General features: G+C 41.1%; 1 protein-coding gene and 1 long non-coding RNA gene across 2 annotated transcripts in view; one reads left to right on the top strand and one right to left on the bottom strand.

Moving 5' to 3' along the window:
• The window catches only part of RBM20 (RNA binding motif protein 20), a 107,616-nt gene that overhangs the window by 31,706 nt on the left and 53,405 nt on the right, over nucleotides 1-22,505 (bottom strand).
• On the top strand, nucleotides 2,989-9,415 carry LOC128911828 (uncharacterized). The gene is made up of 3 exons (XR_008467188.1): nucleotides 2,989-3,120; nucleotides 3,221-3,355; nucleotides 9,325-9,415. It is a non-coding gene; the product is annotated as an uncharacterized LOC128911828 (long non-coding RNA).

The raw sequence follows: 22,505 nt of genomic DNA, 5'->3' as shown, positions 1-22,505 counted from the left end.
CACACACACCTCCCACCCCAGCTCGTCCTCAGGTTACCAAAGCACAGCCCCCGCCTGCTCGTGGGGGGTCTCTGCCGCAAGATGATTCAAAGCAGCTGAATGAAACTCTCATTCTCCATTGAGAGCCCAGGGAATTAGCCTGCGTCAGCCAAAGTTAGCTCTATCCTGCGCAAAACATTCCCGATTATAAGGTCAGCGATGTAAAAAGTAAACAGAAGTTGTCCTCTTCATTTATTTATTTAATATTAGTTGTACAGCTGGGCCACACCAGCACTCTATTTGCACAACTAGGAAAGCCAGAAATGGTCTGTCTTTACTAAAATAACGGCAGGCAGGAGCACTGCCATACAGTTTCCACAAAGAAATCCACAAACTAGGCAAGTTTTCGCACAGCTCTGTGAGACAGGAGTTCAAGATGTGCGTCAACTATTGTAATACTCACAATGAGATTGCAAACAGTGGCACAGCTATATTGCTATAAATCAATTCAGCCCATCTGCCAGCCCTGTAATCCTTATTATGCTTTCAACATCCAAGAACAGCGAGAAACACACAGTGTCGGAGGTAAAGTATCTACACGGCTGGATTATTTAAGTAATCCCATCTACAAGAGTGATGAAAAGGCTGAACACAAAACATGTCTATTAGAACAGACTGGCAACCTGGAGCTTGATTTTCAAATGACAAAATTAAGGATTTTAAACTGCTGTTCAGAACTTTTCAAAATTAAGAAATAAATAAAAAAATGTGAACTAATAACGTTAGGATCTTAGTTGCAATGGGTTATTTAGGAAGTATTTATACTCACAAATATTTGAAATACTGCATAGGGTGTGAATTTGAATGCTTTAAGAAAAAAAAGTCTAATTCATAGCACTGCAGAATTTGTTTTCTTGCTTTTTCCATAAATCTTGCAGGTCTTCTAAGATTTTTGCATTCCCTCCCCTATGATACATTTGCCTTCAGATATAATTACATCTACCTGTCAAAATCTTTGAAAGATAAATTTTTAATATTTTTTGTTCAAAATGTGCACCTTTTTTCCTAGCTGTCTGTATTACTGTCATGATTTCAGAATTAAAATGGCCAAGGATATTAAGATACCCACGTATCCTAGACATATGACTACTCTGCATTAGCACTGTATTAGATTTGAGACCATATTTGCAAGAGCATGCTGTCTTTTCATCCATTAAAGCTGTTTCTGAATCAATTTTCTAACAGTTAGGCAACTTTAAATTTTTAATTCAGGACTCTTGAATACGTCAAAGAAAACCATTTCCTAATTATCCAAGCACAGAATCCATTATATTCTGTTATGCAGAAGTGTAAACATCCCTTCTCTGTAATGTATCATTTATTCAAAACACATGGGGCTGTCTTCTCTAAACTCATCCAAAACAATTGCTGCTGTACTAAAAGAGCAAATTAAAAAAAAAAAAACAACTTAAAAATAAACAAATCAATTGTTATATAAATGAAGTTGATAAGATATTAGGGGTAAGTCTAGTCTTCAAATTAAAATGCACCATTTGACAGTACTTCAGCGAGATTACATGTTTGTATGTGAGGACAGAATTCAGCCTCTTGAATTCAAGGGAACTGCAAAGCCGTACTTCAAACTCTGGTAGGAGAAGACACAGTTCAGCAATCGCAACAATTATTAGAATAATTAATTATTATAATGATATTTTATGTTATGCTGTTTTGGTTATCCCATTAAGAATACATTTTGGGGTTACGTTCATATTTGCTTGTGGAATAAACCCAGCATTTACGTCAACAAAGACTGGTACATTGGTTAAAAAATGCACAAGGGAACTTTTTTCTGTACTCTAAACTGCATCTGGGCAACACTAAATCACTGTTCTCTTTCTCTTCAGCTCCCCAAGAAGTATTTTCTTTGAGTTTTAGTGAAATTACTTTCTTGGTCAGAAAAGCTTGTGGAGTCTGTTGAAAGGAGAAACCCCTTCCACCTTTGTAATTTAAGTTCTGAAATCATCTGCCCTTGAACTTTGTTTGCTGAGTTCTGGTTAGAATTGATAAAAAAAGAGATCAGGTTTCACAGTAAGTTCAGCTAATGATGGGGAGCACTAAAAACCTTAAGCTACTTTAATACGTTTCTAAGCTGCAAGTAAAACCCTTCTTATCCCAAATAACGATTTCTAAAGCCCTCCATTATACTATCGAGGGAGTAAAATAAAACATCAGCCAATGTATACACGTGCTTTGCCAAGTAAGTTTTGCATCTGTTTGGCAATGGTAAACTCTATTATCTGGACAATCATCCAACCTAACAGTCTGCTGGAAGATGAAATGTAAAATGTTATCGCAGAGCTGCTAAACTCCAGGTTTACAAAGCTGATAGGAGTTAAGTGCCTGCCTCCTGCTGAGAGTCCTTTTTGCTTATTTTAAACTTTCAGCCAAAATGTTCTCTGCCTTTGTCTCTATGCAGAGAAGTCACGCAATTTCCACCGGCAAAGGGACAAGATAAAGGGGCAAACACAGTGTGTTGCATTTGTTCATGATGCCCAGCACAATTGCTTTTCTTCATAACAACAGAGCCCTGTGGTCCCCTGTTACACCCAGCCCCTTTTCTGAAGAGCTATTGCCCAGAGACGTTGGTTGGAAGAGATCTCTGGATCTCTGAGTCTCTGGAGCTCAGCTGGTCTGACTTCCCACGGAGGAAAGGCTAGCTCAGTCCTTTCTTCTTTTGACTGTCCAATGGATTTATCAAATCGCCATTTCATATTCTCCTCATCAATATTGCATCCAGGTTATGTCAGATCCGGTTTGTCAGGATTACTCTGGATTCCCACGCGGCCTCCAGAGCACTTGTAAATCCTCTCCTCTTGGCACTAGCTGCAGATTTAACGGATGCTTTATTCACCCAAGTCATCAATGAAAGTGTCAAATAGACTAAAGACTGTTCCCAAGAAGGGAACCGCGATGCACCTTTCCATTTTCTCTCCACACACCAGTAGTTCAAGGACATCTTATCCACCTCACAGCTCTCCTTTGCATGCTGAAGAGACCACACTCTTTCCTCCCAGTCACTTCTGCTAAAAAAATCAACTGTCCTCTTTGTAGTGGCAAGAATAAAAGGGTGGATCATATCTGGTGAGACTGATTTTTTATTAACAACTCTTACTCTATAGTTCTGGAAGAGCTGTTTTGGATTGGTGTTTAAAATCAACTATCTGTTCTCATTTCTTTACAGCAACATTTGTTATTTGAGTTGGCTGCTTTCAAATGATGAATCCAGCGCCATAGACAACAATTTGCCCTTCCAGTGTGAGAACAACAAAACCAGGTACCACTGAAGACTGCACTGGCCATCACACCTCCTCCCACGGTGAGTCAGTATACATTTTACCCTGGAAATATGTTTCTTACATTGCCTGGAATTCCAGATTGTATAGTGGGCTTATTTCTGCTTTCCCCCATGCAACGCCTCTCTCCATATTTAATTAGGCAAAGTTCAACTCCTTTCAAGTAAGGGACATAGTCTAGCAAAAGTACCACCTAAAACCAAGGTTAGAGGTACGATTTTCAGAAGTGTGAAAGTTATAGTTTTTTCCTCTGACATTTAAATGTTTGGTTTTGATGATGTGCCACAGTATGTCAAAAATGCCTCTCAGGATCGGTGCGCACACTGGTCTACATTTTAAATTTCAATAGGCAACCGTACAAATTCCTTTACTATATTGCAATGATCTATCAGCGAGTGCTTGTCAAGGAAACATAATTCTTTATTTACTGAAGTTAAAGAAATGTATTTTAAAAACTGCATTATTAATATATGCTAAAAACTGTCAGAAATAGCTATAGCACCAGATCAGTGCCCTCCATAACACGTTGCAAAATCAAAAGTAGTAGAGGAATCGTGTCTCAGCTTTATGGAGCTTTCAGGGCATGCCGCGACGGTCTGGCAGTGCCATGCTGCCCACGCCTGCCTCCCCAGCACCCTTCCTGCACCGCTCTTATCATCTAGGCTTCAAATACCCTTCACGGTGCGAAGTCCCCAGGCCAGATCATCCCTGCCAACCGGCATCCCAGCAGGGCTCCTCTAAGAAGGGGTGTTGGGGGTCCCCAATACCCTCACCGCCCCAACAGCCGTGGACACTGTGCAGACGATGGTGCCGCCGTGCCCCAAGCCCCCTCCTGCTCCTGCCCCGGGCAGCGAAGGGCACAGCCCCGGTGAACAGGAAGCCGTTTGGGAGGGGAAGAGCAGGGGAAAAGGTGGTGTGGATGGTAATGTAAATCCATAGGGTGAGCAAAGAGGCCGGGACAGGGATTAGCATGGGCAGAGCCAGGTAACACTGGCAGGAACGGGGCGAGCGGCTCCAGCAAATGTACCCCGCTTCGGGGACCGCGTCTGCCGCATGGTTCAGTGCTCGCAGCGCCGAGCCTTCCCTCGAAAATAAATCTGGGGAGAAATGATCTGGAAAGCTTATTATAATTTAAGGAAAAAAAAGAAAATGTATCCTTTAAAAAAAAAACCAACCAAAAAAACCCCCAAGTCAGAAACTCTTCAAAGGCTTTTTACACGAGCACACAGACAAATGCCCAACTGAAAAATAATCCTTGGCATATAGTACTTACTAGAAAAGATATTACAGTAATATCTCACTGCACCTTCTGCTAATGTGTTTTCCACATGGTATTGTTAACCACTACAAAAATAATAAGTTTGAGTGTATCAATATCTCGCACTGCCTGGAGGCACAGCCATTTTCATTTGTGTGCTGAAAGTAGGAAACGTAAAGTGGTAGGCAGATAATTACTCATTTGAATAAACCATTTCTATTTCACAGTAATGTAAGACAATATAAAAGCCCTTTTACAAAGGTAACATCTTCAGTTTGTAGACAGGAAAATGACATATAACTGTTGAAAGGGTAAAGTACTAAGAAGGATTTTTGTTTCTAAGTATTTGTGCTCAAAGAAAGGATTGCCATGTGTGGAAAAAGCCAAAAATATTAAACTCAACTTTTTTATCCATTCATTTTTAAATGTTAGTCCCGATGATATATTTGAAAAGTTTAATGAAAAAGCCTATTAATAAATTAAGTCTCTAGGAGAACACTGGTCAGCATTCATAATGATAATGGCACAGGCTACGGAAATCGTACACAAACCTGGGCTCTTCTGTTTGTACCCTCAGTCAGCCAAAACACAACAGCTTGCGCCTAAAAGTCACCCAGGAGCATCACAATCATTCCATAATTAATGCAGTATCACCAGCTCCTCTACAAGCTGTTTAAATCTATGTGTTACCAGCCTCCACAGCGCAAGAGTGCGCAAGAAGAAATGCTGGAATAGCTCCTCTCTAAAGTGGCCAGTATGTTTTGCTTTCTCTTTACCACTAATATTTAAAAGTAGGTGATTTAATGTAATAAATTTTTTTAAAAAAAAAAAGCTTATCCTATTTTTTTAATCAGATTTCTGATTAGAAAACCAGAACCTCTGCGGATTTCCTAAGAAATATTACATAACTATATAGTTAGGCCAATTTTTCAGTTTTCCGTTCATGTATATTTTAAAAGCACATAAATGTTATAAATTCCTATTGTTTACATACCCACACACATTACTGGTATACATAAATTATACACAAACCTTATGAAGCCCAAATCTAATTCAGCTGTTACTGAAGCGTGCTGCAAAGCCTTTCCTGATTTCACTGTAGCACGAGCAACAATCCTGTATCCCTTTTCAGTTCTATTTAATTTAAACACAAAACATCAAAGAAGATTGCTCTGTTTTCATGATCTCTTTGAAATTGGCCTTTAATACTAGGCCATAATATTCCTACTGTTACATGGAAGTAATACGCAGTATATTTTGGCCTAGAAGCTTTCATTCTCTATTTTGCAACGAATGTTGCTCACTTTTTTCTTTAATGCATCCCAATTTCTATGCTAAAGAAATTTTAATGTGAATCTTGAAAGATACATGGGAGGTTTTATTTATTTTTCTTATGTTAAAGAGCAACAGTTGGTATGAATCAGACCTGAACGTGTTCCTTCTGGCAGAAAACTGTCTGTGCCAGAACTGCTGGAACTCCTTGGCTTTGAGAAGTTTAATTTATTGTCTTGAATAATAAACTGCCATTCAATCAACCTTGTGAAACAAAACATAAAACAGGCTGGTACTTAAATCTTGAACAGGGACCAAAAGAATTTTCCACAAAGGAAACAAAATTGGGTGAGGCATTTTATATTAAATAACGTCAATTATTTTATTCTCCCTTTTTGTCTGCCTTCAGTATTAATTAGGAGTAACTGACAGTTAATATGCTCCAAGCTCTGCATGGTAAAATTGATTAGTATACTAAGATGGAAAATAAGATGCAGTTTTTGATGAAAAATATCAGGTTTCAGAGCATTGCATGTGGCAGCTGTGAGGAAGGAAAAAGTGTGAAGATATTAACCCATCCACGACACTCAGCTGGGCATTTGCTCAGTCCTGCTGACAAAAATGTCAATGCAGACAGCCAGTCACCACTTTTTGGTTAAGCAGTGCATTATTTCCCTACTTAATTTTTGTCCATTTTTACAATAATGCACATGCTCTGCTCAGTAGCTGTAGTCCATATGACTAAGTAGCTTATACGGCTAAGGGAAAACAGGTTGTAATTTATTCCACTGGCCTGTGTAGTTGATGTTACACCTTGCATTACTGATGTCCCTTTTAATTTCAAAACACCCTGCGACTCTAATTCAGTTTTCTGTGTGAAAAGATGTCTAAGAAAGTTGTGACCGCTATTGGGTTTTTTAAAAATATATATAATTATTTTCTTTAAAATTACCTTATTTATTTCCCAGACTTTGCTTCTGAAAATCAAAAGCTGTCTTGAAGTATAAAGTATCAGTTATTATAAAAAAACCCAAACCAAACTAAAATTAATAATGTTGCTCTGATTCTCTTTTTTTTTTTTAAATTTATTCCAAGGAATTCTATTCATAGCCTAATGAAAGCACTTCCAAATTCAACCGTCTTTGAAATATTTTGGCATTTTGACTTCTTTCACGTATTGCAAATCATTCTGTGCCCACTGGTTGTAAATGACATTAATATAATTCTGCTTTGTGTCTACTCACACAGACTATGAGGCTTATTACAGGGTAGTTAACCATGGCAAATCAATAGGATACAATTTGGTACGGAATGTCTTTTAAAGTATAAAAGCCCTGGTATTACAAAAAAAGCTGAGCACTATAAGAAGCTAAAGCACAAACCAGATCGTATGATTAATTTGAAATCCCAGTTAGCTGTTACCACCAGAGCTGCGCACGCCTGCCCTTTTCCCTTCGCTACAGAAAGAGCTGTACTTTAAAATTAAATTTTAAAGATCGATAAGATACTCCGCTTGGCAGATTAGCGTCCCCTCCTTGCTAGAGACGGAGGAGACGGACGTTTCAGCGCGGCGGTAGGAGAACGCGGGTGACATGACGCTATCCTACCTTCTCGCCACATATAGGGCTGCCGGGAGCAGCGAGCTGGTGCGGAGGAAGCGCGGCCAGGAGCCGATGTCAGCGTTGTGCACATGCCTCCCGGTAACATCCCACTGACATTCTACCTGCTCTCTGCGCCCCGACTATTTACAAGCTTCCTTCCAGAAAGTCACAACTTTAGGAATGAAAAAAAAAAAAACAACCACCAACCCACCCCAAATGGAGGACTGGAAGGCGGATCACGTGGCCGGTGGGAGCCGGTCTTGTTGCATTACACGCAGCAAGTGTGGATGGCAAACAATATCGGTTGATGTTTATGCCATATGTTCTCGGTCTCTTCACGTATCAGCACCAAAACTGTGTTTCTGCACAGTGCAATGCCACAAGATCCTGGCAGGGAGAGGGTCACAGTCTAATTAGGCGAACTGTGGAAAAAAAGCGTCACGCTAACGAACACCGAGAGGGACTGCCTTTACAAAGAGAGCCTTTGCTCCAGAAGGCACAAGCACTACCCAGCTAAAATTTTAACAATTTCTTAAAAGGCACACTTAAATACATCATCTTTTAACCCCTGAGCAATTTCTGTGTTCAGACCCACTGCCTCCCAAGGACAGTTGAGGTTTTGAGGAAAGACACTGTTGTTATTAGGGCTCAAGTCAGCTATCTGCCTGCTCAGAAATGGTCAACAGAAAGGAAATTCATCATCCAGTGCTAACCCACTGCCCCAAATGTATAGGAATGGTGACCTGCACCACAGGCTCTGCTGGGACTCTAAAGCAAGGGCAAGAGGCAATGAAAAACCTGCACCTCCTTAATGTGGTATTTGACGAGTTACCTCAGCAGGTCTCTCCGCATTGCCAATCCATCCTTGTTAAATCAAAGCTTTTCAAGACCAAGTTTTGCACCTTCCTAAACCAAAATATTTTATACTTTACATCTGGATGTCAAAATTACTGATCTTTCCCATATGTCACATAACTCAAAAATTAACATAGACACAAGAAATGCTATTTTCCTGTTCCTGCTTCTAACATACCACAGGGTATACATCAATACGAACTAAATAAGCTGTTCTCCTGTATCCAAAGATCAAAATAAGCCAAATATTCCCATTTTTACCTAGGGTACATTAGCCCCTTAAGCCCATGAGACCACTCTCCTTACAGCTGTTTAGCTGGCGACTCTACTAACCTGCTGGGACACAGCAAGAGCTTGTTAAACTTTCTTTTTGCAATTAACAGCATTAGTCTGGAAACCTTTTCCAGTAGCAGTGGCATTCTATATGTGACGTGGTCCTTCTATGGAAGATGCTGTTTCCTAAATTACTTTGCACTAAGGCAAACCACACACTAAATCGGCCTGTGAATATGTACCTCTTGCCTTTAAAAAAATAAATTGTGATTCTGCAATACTTCACACTTGCTCAAAGTGGAGCCTGGAGGGGTATCCATCCACATTTTCTAATTTTCTTTCTCGTCTTTTTTATTTCTCCCCGTGCCACCTCAGAGTGCTCTCCCCATCTCTCCAAAGGAGAAAACTACTGTTCAAGTTTCTGGCTTTTCTCCAAATAAAAAAAGCTCTATCTTAAAGATGGCAAAGACTGTGACTGAAAGGAGAAAGGCACCTAACAGGTGGTCCAAGGGTGTTCCTTCACACATGCAACTCCCATCAGGAAACAGCAGAAAATTCTGGGGAAAGAGAAGGAATTAGTAAAACCTATGGGGTTTTTCTACAGCCTGTCGCATCTCCCCCCGGCACAGACGACCTCACGCTCTCCTCTGCATCTGCATTACATTAAACAGGATGAAGAAACACAAACCAACTTTTACTTGAATCTGAACTCTCCATTTCATGTCACCCTCAGGATGATCACGTGAAACACATATGGCGAGTTCAGCCTGGGAACAGCGTTGAGACCTTTCCGGCCAGGAGCAGAGCTAATCCCCACCACTCCCCGCATATGGCTCGTGACTGAAGACTGCAGGTTCCTCCCTGCCTGCAGCTGCCGGCCCAATCACCGGCACGGGTAGGGACAGCCAACTGGACTGTGTCAGCAGATGGACTTGCATTTTTTCCACCGCGTCGGAGCAGGCCAATGACAAAGGAAAGCAAAGCGAGCAACACGGGCGGTTTGATTTCAGAAAACGCTCGCTAGCACACAGTCTGTATGCTCGCTGATCTCTCTGGAGAGGGAAAAGATTCACTCTCTCAGCTCTACAGTTTTCCCTAACCTGCATTTTCATCTGTCATCAGATGCTCGCGTTTCGCTTCACACCCGGGGAAAGAACTTGCCCCAAAACAACGTTCCAGGCAATCTGACAAATGTCATCCTGGTGGCATGTCCTCGCTTCATCTATCTGCTGAGCTGGGGAAGAAAAAATAAAAAAATAATAATAATAATAAAAAAGAAACGAGCAGCTAGTTCTTCCCGCCCCCCCCACTCCCCAAGGAAAGACCCACCATTCAGAATAAATCAGTTAACATTCACTATAAAGTGCTTTTCCAGTCTTTTTTGCTATCCAATTAGAAGTGATCAAAAATAAATATTACTTTTGAAAGTGAATCCACTTGAGAGAGAGATGGTGAAGCCTCCCAACTGGTTAAATTTCAGCTGGGAGCCTTTTCATTGTTTTCAAATAGGAACAACACGCTAGTCTCTATATCCACCTTGTAGGCACACGTAAGGTCTCACAACCGCCTGACACCCTCTGCTAAGGCAGTATGATGCTTCCAGGGGCTGGTGAGACTAGAAAGGCTCACTGGGAGCCTTTGAATATTAGTGGAGGTAAGAAAAGAAAAAAAAAAAAAAAATCATCGTTCAGACCACTTGTATCACCAAAAAGAAAAAAGAAAGCAAAAGAAGTAATGCAGCTGAGAACAAATTTTAACTGAGCAGCTGGCACACACGGAGAGAAATCATGGGGTCAAAGGTCAAAGGCAATAATATATCTGATGAGTAGCAGTAAGTCCTGCTTTTCAGGAAATTTTCCTAACACTCTACTTGGGGATTGGTTTAGGTATGACTTTCTAATTCAGAGGTCACTCTTTTTATATAAATTGCTTAGCATAATCTCTGGACTCTGATATCTCTTAATGCATTTAAAAATCTCTGTTACAGCAAGCACAAAAAATTTCAGATTCTGCCCCTATTTCCGGAGCTTCTAGATCACAGTATTACTGTTACAAAAAACATCAGTACATCATTTGGAAAACATCCTGAAAAGTCAGATGCACCAGTGCAAGCCAAGCAGGGATGTGATGGATCAACCTGAATATTTAAACAGCAGAATTAAAAAAAATGGACTGAGATCTCCAGATACGGGAGCATCCCCACTCTGAAAAGATTATTGAATAAACAACACATCCTGATATCTGGACGGAACATGAGCCTGAAAATCTCCTGGCATAAACCACCATCTACAGGGCGGGGGATGGAAGAAGCTTATCTCCGTGTTCCACAAAAATGAGCTTTACAGTCATGCTTTCTGTAATACTCTAATGAGACACTGTCAGACAGACAGAATTGTGGATCGATCTGATGTAAGAATTTCAGTATAACAATCAAATACGTTCTTTTAAAGGAGTTTGCTATATTTGTCTCAATTTTTATAATGATATATGCAATAAAACAGCAGTGTTTTCTTCCCTCAAGTAAGAAGAGATAAAGAAGCTGTCTTCACAGTTCATGCAGAAAACTTCACATGCATTTCTTCTGCTTTTACTCGCAGCCAGTCACTCCTCCTGAGCTTTCATCCTGCTCCATATAGTAACATTCAAACAAATGATGAAAAAAATCCAGTTAAAATTCTTTTTGCCGCCAGAATTACAGCCTGATTTGGCCAGGACAGCAAACCAGCTTTCTTACTGGGACTGGAATCAGACAACCTCATCTACAGAGGGAAACTGAACATCTGTCTTACATGTCTATATCTCAACTAACAAATTAAAGACCAGAAATATTCCAAAGAATTGTAATCGCAAAATTTTTAGGTGCCAGGACATCGACATTTTTGGACAAGCCCTAGCAAACCCATTCAAAGTTCATAAATACTTTCTAACATGACATCAAGAAATAGCGACAAACCTTATCATAGTCTTCTGGGATTATGGGTGCAACTGCTGTTAGATATTCAAACAGGCATGTATCATTATTTCTAACTTACATTTTTAGTTGCTCAAGTGTCTGCAGAGAGTAAGGCTTCAGAGACTAGCAGCATCAAATCTAACTGCCAATGTAAACTACCCAGAGTACAGCACAGTGCTGCTGACAGGGTCAGGGTCATTCCTCCTCCCTGGCATCAGAGCTGCTGGGATGAAGTGTAAAACCTGCTTTTGGGAGGGTCAATGCACCCTCTGGGTGTCACGGGATGAGACATCTGTGTTACACCTAAGGTCAGACTTGATTGTTTCACGGTCCTCTCTAGTCCAGAAAACCTCTACTGAGCTGAGCTGAGCGAACGCGAACCTCCAAATGCCCAGAAGGACGCATACAGGATTTGCTCATGTGTCCACCATCCACGCTTGTTCTGTAGCTGGTTCAACTACTGCCCTAATCAAATACTTTAACAAAAGTAGTTTAGCTCTGTGGAAAATATGATTTAGCAGAGAAAATTGTTAGATTTTAAAGAGGACCGGTAAATCCTCAGTTACCAATGTGTGCTGGCCTTCCGCACTACTGCTGGCTGGTTCCCATCTACAGGCAGAGAACAGTTACCCGCTTTAATGATGTTTTTCCTACTGTTCCGTCATTCCTACTGTGTTTTGTATTGTAGTCCGCAGTGAATGCAGTGGTTCATTATCACACATGGAAACAATCCGGTGGATGGGACAGCAGCTGAACATGGTGTAAGCATTAAGCACAATTACAGAATCATAGAATTGTCTAGGTTTGAAGGGACTTCACAGATCATCGAATCCAAACATCAACGTAACACTGACAGAAACCATCACTAAACCATATCACTATCCACTACCATTATAAAGAGATCTTGAGCAGTTTTCACAGCTGCCTTGTTTTTGAATTACATAATTGGATTACGTAAAATTCTCCAGCACAACAGATCAGTCTTGAAGTTTCTTTCTCTCATCAGATTTAGTAAGCCTTCAAGTCGGGTCTTGTGGCTGTGAGCTGCCCTGTGGCCTCTGCGTCAGTAATACCTTCAGATGCTTTTGCAGCCTGATTTGTCTACTGAAGGCAAAGCCTCTGTTCATCACTGGAGTTTGGAAGAGAACAATACACACAAGCAGCTCTGCTACCCAGTCCAGCTTTAGCATATGGAAAATTTAAAGAGGGCTACCTAGATGTCATCAATGAAAACTCAGTAACCAAGCATTTAGTTGGGTTTTGTCCCATTTGGCCATACATCTGGAAAAGAAGGACATGGTCAGCTGGGCTTTCACCAATACAGGATGGTATTTACTGCAAGACTTCTTGTCCTGCTCAGCTATTTTCACGTAATGCAAGGCACAGATTTTGTAAAATTAAAAGTATTGCAGAGCTGCCATTAATGTGCAGCACAGGAAAGATTCATTAATTTTCTCCTCTACGAATGAATGTGGCTCAATACATGGAGTTACCACAGCCCAGCTCTTCAGTAGTTTTGTCAGGAGCACGCAAAGGTACGCAAAAAATGCTCTTTCCCTGTCATGTGCGTCAGTTTTTGGGGGTGGGATGGAGCCAGCCATTCCCAAGTGCCATCTGCCACACTACATGTGAGCATCACACTCTGCTGCCCATTTGCATGCCTGGCTGCATTAGCCGATGTCAACAAGATAGTTACACCCTCCCCTATATGGGCACATGCGGGGCGTCCAGCTCCATATGCATCACGGGGGAGCGACTGGAGGGACAGGACGGACCAAGCACCCCCTCGAGGCCTTGGGAAGCAATGCCAATCAATTCCGGACTCTTGAAACAGGATCAGAGTCCCTGGGAACAGAGCCAGCACCTTCCTCAGGGGCAGAGTCAGACACACTGAGCAGATTTTGTCCTGAATAAAACTCTCCTGACAGCCAGGCGTAAGACAGCCTAACACTTCAGTGCTGCCAGCCTTTTTGGTTACTCATCTCTCATTCTCTGTAGGGTTTGCACAGCTGTCGAGGTGAGTACAGTGGCACTTGAACATACGAAAGTGATGCTGAGGAGGAAAGGCTCAACAATCCAGTTTGGAGCATCTCCAGGTTCTGTATGTGGTGCGCTTTTCAGCAGCAGGAGATAGTAGGGAACAAAGCCAGATTGTATCGGGTGCTTCCCTTGTCCATCGCATGCTTCCTGGGGAAGTGGCTGAGTTGCCATCCCTGGAGGTATTTAAAAGATGTGTCAATGTAGTGCTGAGGGACATGGTTTAGTAGTAACTTGGCAGTGCTAGGTTAACGGTTGGACTGGATGATCTTAAAGGTCTCTTCCAACCATAATGATTCTATGATTCTATACTATGTTTGCTCTGGAGAAGGCTGCTGGCCCAAAGCATGAGCGAGGATGTGCCAATGGCCCTCTTGGCCGTCTGATCTCCAAGGAGGGAAAGAGGAAAAGCAACACCAGGTCTATAAACTAATCATGCAGTGGAGAGGATAGAAGTGTTTAAAATTAAGCTAAAGGCAGGGTCAAAGCTTTCCTAAGGTGGTAAGTCTAGGGGCTGAGCAGAAAATGAAAATGTCAACAAGAATGCAAGCAGGGCGGTTAGTTAGAATATATGTTCTTCCATCTGATATATACACCTTAAGAAAAGAAAGATACTAAAGTATTTTCACATAAAGCAGCTGAATGTAAATGTGAAATCTTGCATGAAAATCACTGGAATAACCCTGAGATTTAAATATCAATATGAACATATAGGATGAGACATTTTAATAGCGTCTCCACTCTGCTTCTCCCCAGGAAAACATGCTGATACAGGCTGGGAAATCTGAGGAGCAGCTCATGTGACGCAGACTTCTGACATTCCCCCAGACGTGACTAAGCTTAAACAAGTGGCATTATCTGGTGCATTTGAAAGCAAGATGTGAACAATATGATCGCGGGGTTTTATTTGGTACCACACAAAATGTTCCTGTTTGGGTGGGGTTTGTGAAGTGAAGGATATTACAAACCAGTTAAAATTTGCCTGTGGCTTTCATAGTCTTGCCAGCTTGAACCTAGAAGAAAGTGCTAGGAGTTAACAACCTGAACGTAAAGAACAGTAGTTCTGTGAAAATGCCTATAATTGAGCTGACACCATATACCATGACAAAAATAACTATGATTCCTATTACAGAAAACACAACTTTATCTAGAAATAGAGCCTAAAGTGTGCACTCTTAGTCAGTTTTGCAAGTTTTACATCATTACAAATATGTTGATATTTAAAGTCTGCTACTTCCGAATGTAGAATTAAAGTGGGTCGTCACAAATACTGTTTTCCAATCGTGAAGCTGAACACATATGTGAGCTTTGTATTAATTGCAAAGTGAATAAAAGGAAAATGAAAATAAATGCATGATGTGAAGGCCAGATGCTGCTACCCTGATGTGTGTGTACAGCTCGGGAACACCAAGCTCAAATAGCACCTAAGCCCTTGTGCAAGCCCACCCTAAAGGCGCACAGTGCACTGTCTAGAGATTCTGCATGGCATTTTCTCTTATCCTTAGCATGTGATTAATTTTGTTCTACATTCATAGGGACTTTAAAAAAAAAATAAAAAATTTAAGATTACAATTTAAGACTTCTGCTTTTTAAGAAATTAGAGCAAAAAGGTCATCATCCTGATTAAAACGCCTCCAAATGCTGCTCTGATGCTCTGGGCATCAGAATAATTCCTTTAACAACAACAACAAAGCAATGACACCAGCTGACTCTTTATTGCAAAGTCCTTCAAAAAAACTCACTTGTCTTGGTAGCAATTGCAGACATAGTTAGTAAGTACCTTCCTAAATCTTACATAATTACTAAGTTCATTATTTTCTTATTGGTGGGGCTTTTGTTTGAGGTAGGTTTTCGGCATTTCACTCCATTTGGATCACAAAATCAGAGGGAGCCCTCTCACTTTCTGGTTAAACTTATGCACAGAAAAGAAGAACTTCAGGTTCAAAAGCTCTACCTGCAACTACAAACCTGTTATAATGCATTATATCTTTTCATTAGTTATAACTGTTTTTTAAAAGATTTTCAAAACATACGTGGTGTGAAGTTAAACATAGCCTCTTTAAATACAAACCAATGCAGTTTTTCCATCGAAAGAAACTTGTAATTTCTAATCATTCCTACCTAGACTTTGGCATTTAGCTCAGCAACTAATTGAGATGCTCGCTGGCTGATGCTGCCACCCAATGGCTTTTTCGTCATTCACAGCTTAAAAAAAATAAAAAAATAAAACAAAAACAAAACAGAAAAAAAACACAAACAAACAAAAAAACCCACAAACAACAAAAACCAACCAACCAACCAACCAAATAAACCAGACGCAATGTGGAACCAGTTCTGCTTCTGCTATGGGGACAGAAAGTGCCTGGGTATGACACTTCCACTAAAGAGATCTTATGAAAAGTTACTTATAAAATAAACATTAAAAATACTAATTTGAGGAAGGTGAAAACGCGACAAGTTTTGGGAATTTCAGATGAATAGTCTTACTATCGCCTCCAGCAATAAACACAGGTGAGCAATTCAACTCACATGGACACCAGCTCCTGCTCCCAGTACTCAGCCAGACACTTCTGAAGACGTTCCCCCACCGCAGAAGGAGGGACAAACAGACACTTTCTCTTTCCCCTTGCACCCCAGTCCCTGATCAGTAACAGGAGCTACCTCCTGGCACGTTTTTTCCCAGACATTTAAGAACCAACCCAGATTTTCAGAGGGAGAAACTCAGTACTCAGTTTACACTGTAAGAAAATACTTATTCCCAGGTGCTGTGACAGGCGCTGGGTACCAGACAGGGGAAGCTGTGTGGATAATACCCCTAAAAAACTCTGCAGGCAGCTGTAAACCTGGCTACGCTTTAGTCCTACCTACATAAAGCAAATACCAACTGGCCCTCAAGAGTTTTTAATTCATAGGAGGGAGAAAGATCCAACAAGTTATCTTATGATCTCTGAATATGTATCTTTGTAGAGAAAGCAAAAGGTCCTTCAAGAAGACAAAAAGGAAAGTGAAAGGAATTAGAAAGCCAAGATAGAGGAGAAATAGAAAACTCTGGCTCCATTCCTGCAGTCAGGTCCATGGCAGATTTGTTTCCCCACGGGTGGAGGGGACCCCATGGTGGAGAAAGCACTGTAAAGCTTCCTGCAAGGAAGGAGCCGGGGGTTTGCCATCACCAACCTGGCACACTCCTTGAGTTACCCTTTGCATAACAGGGGGGTTACCCTTCTTGTTTCCCTCTCCACTCCCAAGCGGTCCTAAAAACCTCTCCCCATCTTAGGCTGTAAAAGCCTGACCATGTTTGTCGGCGCTATTTCCCTCACAGCCAGGGAGGTACGTACAGCTACACTACGGCCCGCATGAGGACAGATCTCAGACAAAAACCAGCCTTGAACTGCTCCTGACTCGCAGCCAAACACCAAACATTTTTGTGTGCATTTGCTGTGTCGGAAACAACAGTAAAATAATTCCCTTCAATACAGCAGCAAATTATTTTCCACAAGCAAATTATAAACATGAAAAAAATTTTCCTTTTGGAAAAAAAAAATTAAGTACTTTATTCTGTACTCACAACAGTTTAAGTCATCCACAAGGAAAATACTAAGATAACAGGGGGGCTACAACCAGTCTTACTGCATGTGTGCAAGACATCCTTCTCCTCAAACTGGTACTCGGTTAGTGAAGGTGGAACAACCACTAGATGGGGACGTCTGGCTTCAGAATGTAACAAACCCAAAAGGCACCTCAGTCTCGCTCTGTAATGAAGCTTTTTCAGAGTATTAAGAAAAAGAAGGAAAGAGCAGAAAGAGGAAGAAGAGGAAAGAGCCCATGCACTTGCTTTCTCCGTGTCTTTCTCTGGATTGAGTGAAGGACCAATGAACTGATCCATATTGTGCAAGGGATAAATAAGCAGTACGAGAGAAAACAGGTAGAAAACGATATCAGGTCAATTTGCATATTCCCAAACTGACCTGAAAATAGTTTCAACAAATATCCAGACAAGACCAAACTGCTGGTGCATCTCCCCTGACCTCCTGGCAGGTTCTCACACTTCTGTCCATCTCTTCTCTGACAAGGTATCTTTTGTGGCTTCACTTGCTCTTGGTCCTCCTCTTGTCTCCTTGTCCTCTTTTCCACCCTGCTAACCTTATGGGTCCTCTCTTCTCCCCTCCAGAATCTGGTGGTCAAATTTTGCTGCTTCTCTATCCATGTCTTTTTCCTTTCAGGTTACAACTAGAACTTCAACATGCATCTCCTGTCTCAATCAACCCACCCCTTCACAACATTTGCATGGCCCCCACCCCTTCAACCCATGACAGAGCTCATGCACATATGTTCCTCCTCTTCAAATGGTCCTGTAGGTTCTAGGGCATGAAGGCTATGTTCTTAGTCCTCACCTTCAAACTCTTCACAGTGCTGGCAATGCTCTTTTCCTTCCCACTTTATCAGCGTTGGGGCCCACTTGCTCACTTATCCCTCCTTCCTCCTCAGGCATGCAATGCCCTCTTGTACTAAAATCTAAGGGGCCTTTTCCCTCCATCTTCAAATCCCCTCTTCTGATAGTTCTCCCCAGTGTCTAGAAGCAAGCGGCCAAATAATCACAGAGAAGCAGAGCAGTGGGGAACTACTCAGAGATACTTAAAATATTTCATACACCATTTTAAAATACTACTATATGTCAAAAGAAGGATGCACACCGAAGTCAGATCCTTCTGTGTGATCACCTTTACATATTGCTGGCCTTAGCTTGTAATTGGAAGAGAATCCGCTTACACCTTCCTGTAGATGCAGACAACCACATGCAGGAACGATACATCTCTGAACACAGTAACTTCATTTGAAAGAGCACATGAAACGTTCACAACAGCTTTCCGTATGCTTAAGAACAAACCCACAGAAGACACCTGGGGAAACCTGTTAGAAATACAGACAGATTTGGGGATATTTCAAATAAACTGGATCTTTCTTTTTTTCCAGCTGAAAACTATTTACTCACATAAAAACTTTGTAACCCGTATTTGTATGCTCTAAAAAAGACATCAAAACTTTTAAACTTTTCATTGATTGTTTTTCTTTGTCCCAAAGTAAAGGATTACAAACAGAACACCACTGTTTATTGCTTTGAAAGTAGCTGGGCATCTCCTTTTAAAATACCGTCATGTAAGAGTGAAAAATGGTAGAAAAACTAAGAAAAACAGTTATAAAAATATTTCCCTCAACTTAATCTTGGCTTTATTTCTAAAGCCGCATTTCACAGATGACACATATTTGGTCAGGTTTTCAAACTCTGAGAAATCAAAAAGAAGAAATAGTTAACGTCCAATATGTTTTGTCATGGCTTTCAACTTACTGGAAAGTAAAGGTAAATACAGAAAGCACTGCGGGCTGTTTTCTTGATCTACCATTCATCTTGGCCAAAGATAAAATATTGATCTCATCAGGACAGACTCAGCCTCCATTGGGAATTTGCTGTAACATATTTGAGATCCGAGAAGATGCTGTTAATGTTCATGTGGGAGCCTCAGTGCATTTACAATAGAAGATTTAGTCTAAAATTTGCACATCAACATGTCACACCACGGTGACAGAATAACATTTTTCATTATAATTAAAAATATATTTACGTAAAGAAAGACCTCATTTTAATCTGCTTCTCAAACACATATTCAAAATAAACTGCAAAACAAGGTCACTGTATAAACTGACCAAGTCCCAGCTGCTCCCCTAGCTTAAAATGCTCCCCTAGCTTGTTTTCAAATACAGGCACTGGCTGCGATTCTAAACCTCCCATATATTCACACTGGTAAATGTTCAGACAGGCTCATTACACACTCTCACACTCTAAAGGGGCATTTTGCCATTTGCAAGACACAGTGTTGCCCCGCGCTCTGGTCCTGCTCAGTGTTTGGTGCAGCCAATTACGCTGTGGAATTCCCTCCCATCAGGCATGAAGAAAGTAATTCAGTGCATTATGCTTGAGCATACCAGCATCTGGGTGGGCACTCCAATTTATTAAAAGAATAACTATATGTGAGCATCAGAAAAGACTTTAACTACAGCTCCATGAAAGATTCTGTGCAGAGATCTCTTGAGGAGCCATGGACAATACTCCCAAAAGGAAACCCGAGACCATCCTCGGAATTACAACATCATCCACTACAGCAAGGAAGCATAAACCAGCTCATTAGCAGCCCTATCAAGTGACAGACCTAAAGCCAGCTCCAAAGTTGTCCACACCTGTCTGCCTATAGCGCCTGCCAAAAAGCCAAATTCCAATGGGGAAAGAATCCTTGTCCCTCTTCTACATCTGGATCTTGCAACCCCAATGTGCTCCGGGGAACCGCAGGTTTTAGAGCAGCAGGGTGCACAGTCAGGGAGAAAAGATGGGCAGATGCTGTAAGATCCCTCCCCGCAAATGAATGAATTCCGCATGCTGTGTTTCAAATGTAAAACCCCAAAATGCCATTAAAAATATCCATCAGTTTTAAGTAGCACAATTTTAAGTAGTCCAGCACAAATTATACAGCGGTATTTCTAGTACATCTTCCTCACTTATAACCTGAAAATGCATGAGCCCTACTATTATCTTAGGAACTCATTTACAGTAGGCACCCTGAGATGTTCCTTTGAAAGACTAGGAGCAAACTGTATTAATAACAGTTACTGTATAATTTCACACTGAACTGCAATACTGCAACGAAAAGCCTTAAATATGATAAAGCTGAGCAGACCTCTTAAAAGCAAGCCAGAAAATCTATTTTTCCACACCATCCTTCATGACGATGTGAATCCTTCATTAGTCTCCCAGGATCTGTTTCCTTGCAACAGTGGGATTTTTTTTTAAATATGCTTTATATACAGGCCTCAGGAGTGATCTATCAAGAAATATGATAATGAATTAGGAGAAATTAAACTAACAACTGATATGTGCACACAAGTATCCATCAGAGTTTCTGTGACTAATTTTTCCCGGACTACAAAGAGCACACCCGCATCATACCACACTCTGGACATCGAACACTCTCCATGGGAACAGCCTCAGTTAGAAACCAGACATTTTTATCCTTGTGGACATCTTCTCTAATGGTAGCAAACTGCTAGATAAATGATGATAAACAGATGATTACACAACGTGGTAGAAAGGGGAAGAGGAGAGAGATGCAATTTTTTTCAGAGAAATTAATAAGAAATTTCACGCCTCTGTACCAGTGTCTTGGAAGTGTGAAAAAGTATTCCTCTAATGCCAGCACTGTTTGTTTTCCTTCCTGACATAAATAGGATTATTACTATCAGAATTTACTGCACCTTTACAGTAAAAGACATAACCAGATGCAATAGAACTGTAGTAGTACACAGTTGTAATGAGACCAGAAACACAGATCTTATATAGCAGAAGAATATTAAACAGCAGAAAATTAAAACTCCTCAGTCTGCCAAAATGCTGCAAGGCACCACACCGAGTCATTTGCAAGCCTACATATAAGAATTTTTTGGAGGAAACTACAATCTTGCAAGAAGCAAAAGGTAGAAGAAGCCTTCCTGATTCTTCCCTAAACGATTCTTGCCCTTCCACTCCAAGAATATAAACCTATGGGTTTTTTCTAGATATTAAATGTCCTGCATTGACAGGAGGCAGATTTAAGGAGGGAGGCAGCTGGGCTGGGAAAGGCACAGGAGTTCAGTAATCTGTGTTCCTGGCCCGCATGAAGGGACCTGTCACCCCAGTTGCAGGATGCGAGTGCTCGGAAGCCCAGATCAGTTATGTACTACGTAGAGATTTATGTTGCAGTAACAAGTCACATATCATGGCAAAACTTGCATGAGAGAAGTTCAAAAGGCTCCTCGTTACATGTAGGAGGGCAGTAACTAACAAGAATCTACTTTCTAGGTTTCCCGTCCCTGCCACGGCATTGAGACACTTTCTGACTATTTCCGACTCAGTGTTCTGCCTTTTACTTTAACAAACACGCAGGAATTTTAAGGAATCCCTACCTCTGGGAGTCTATTTAGTAAAAAATTTGCTAAGAGATACCAGCCATAGTAGGTTTTTTAAGATTAATTACCTACCTTAGGAAGATAATAAAAGTCAGATCCATTACAAACAGCTGTGGGTTCTTCTAGCCCTTGAAGGACGACATCTTTACAGAACCCCCTGGCATCTGTAGCTGTAACCCCGTGTGGGAGAGCCCAGGGTTGTACCCGGCCGCTTGGTCACGCAAACAGTCCAAAAGATAATGGACTGGCTTCTGCCCTGCGCCATTGCCCTGCCATTGCTGGAGCAGAACTTCAAACCTCACTGTCCGTTTGGGATAATAACTTAAATCCTAACCCATATCCCCCTTCAAAACATTAACCTGATTTATATTTTTGTTTTTAAATGTGTTATGCATAACCAGTGTTCGGCTGCACGATAGATGGCAGTAAATCTTCACTTGTCACGTTAGAGACCCTCCGGCCTCCCTCCAGAATTGAAAGAATTTGTGAAGACATTCATGACATTTTTCAACATCCTGTAGGACTAAAATCCTGCTCAGCTACACTCCTCTTCATCTTTCTCATCGACCTATTCGCTAGGTGTGCGTACATATGATTCTATTATTTCATACATCATTCATTCTCAGAGCTCTTTTATTACGGAAAAGCAACGGGATGTACACTCAATTTAGCACTATCAGATGAAGATTGGCTTATTTCAGTGTAATATAATCCAAAAACGTATGAAGCATAAAACAGAGGATTCTTAATCACGGCTGTAAATGTGTTGACACATACGGGGTGAGGAAGGGAAAAAACATACTTGGTGTTGCTGACAGTATGTCAAATAGCATCGCCAGAAAGAGAAGCAAGCTGCAGCATGTGATTTGGACAACACTTTGGGACACACAATTTTATCTCTATTTAGATTTTCTGCCACAGAAAAGCATCCTCTT

The sequence above is a fragment of the Rissa tridactyla genome, chromosome 6 (genome assembly GCF_028500815.1).
Source record: "Rissa tridactyla isolate bRisTri1 chromosome 6, bRisTri1.patW.cur.20221130, whole genome shotgun sequence".
Taxonomy (NCBI): Eukaryota; Metazoa; Chordata; class Aves; order Charadriiformes; family Laridae; genus Rissa; species Rissa tridactyla.
The sequence above is the reverse complement of the archived record's forward strand: the minus strand, read 5'-3'. Positions and strand labels throughout refer to the sequence as shown.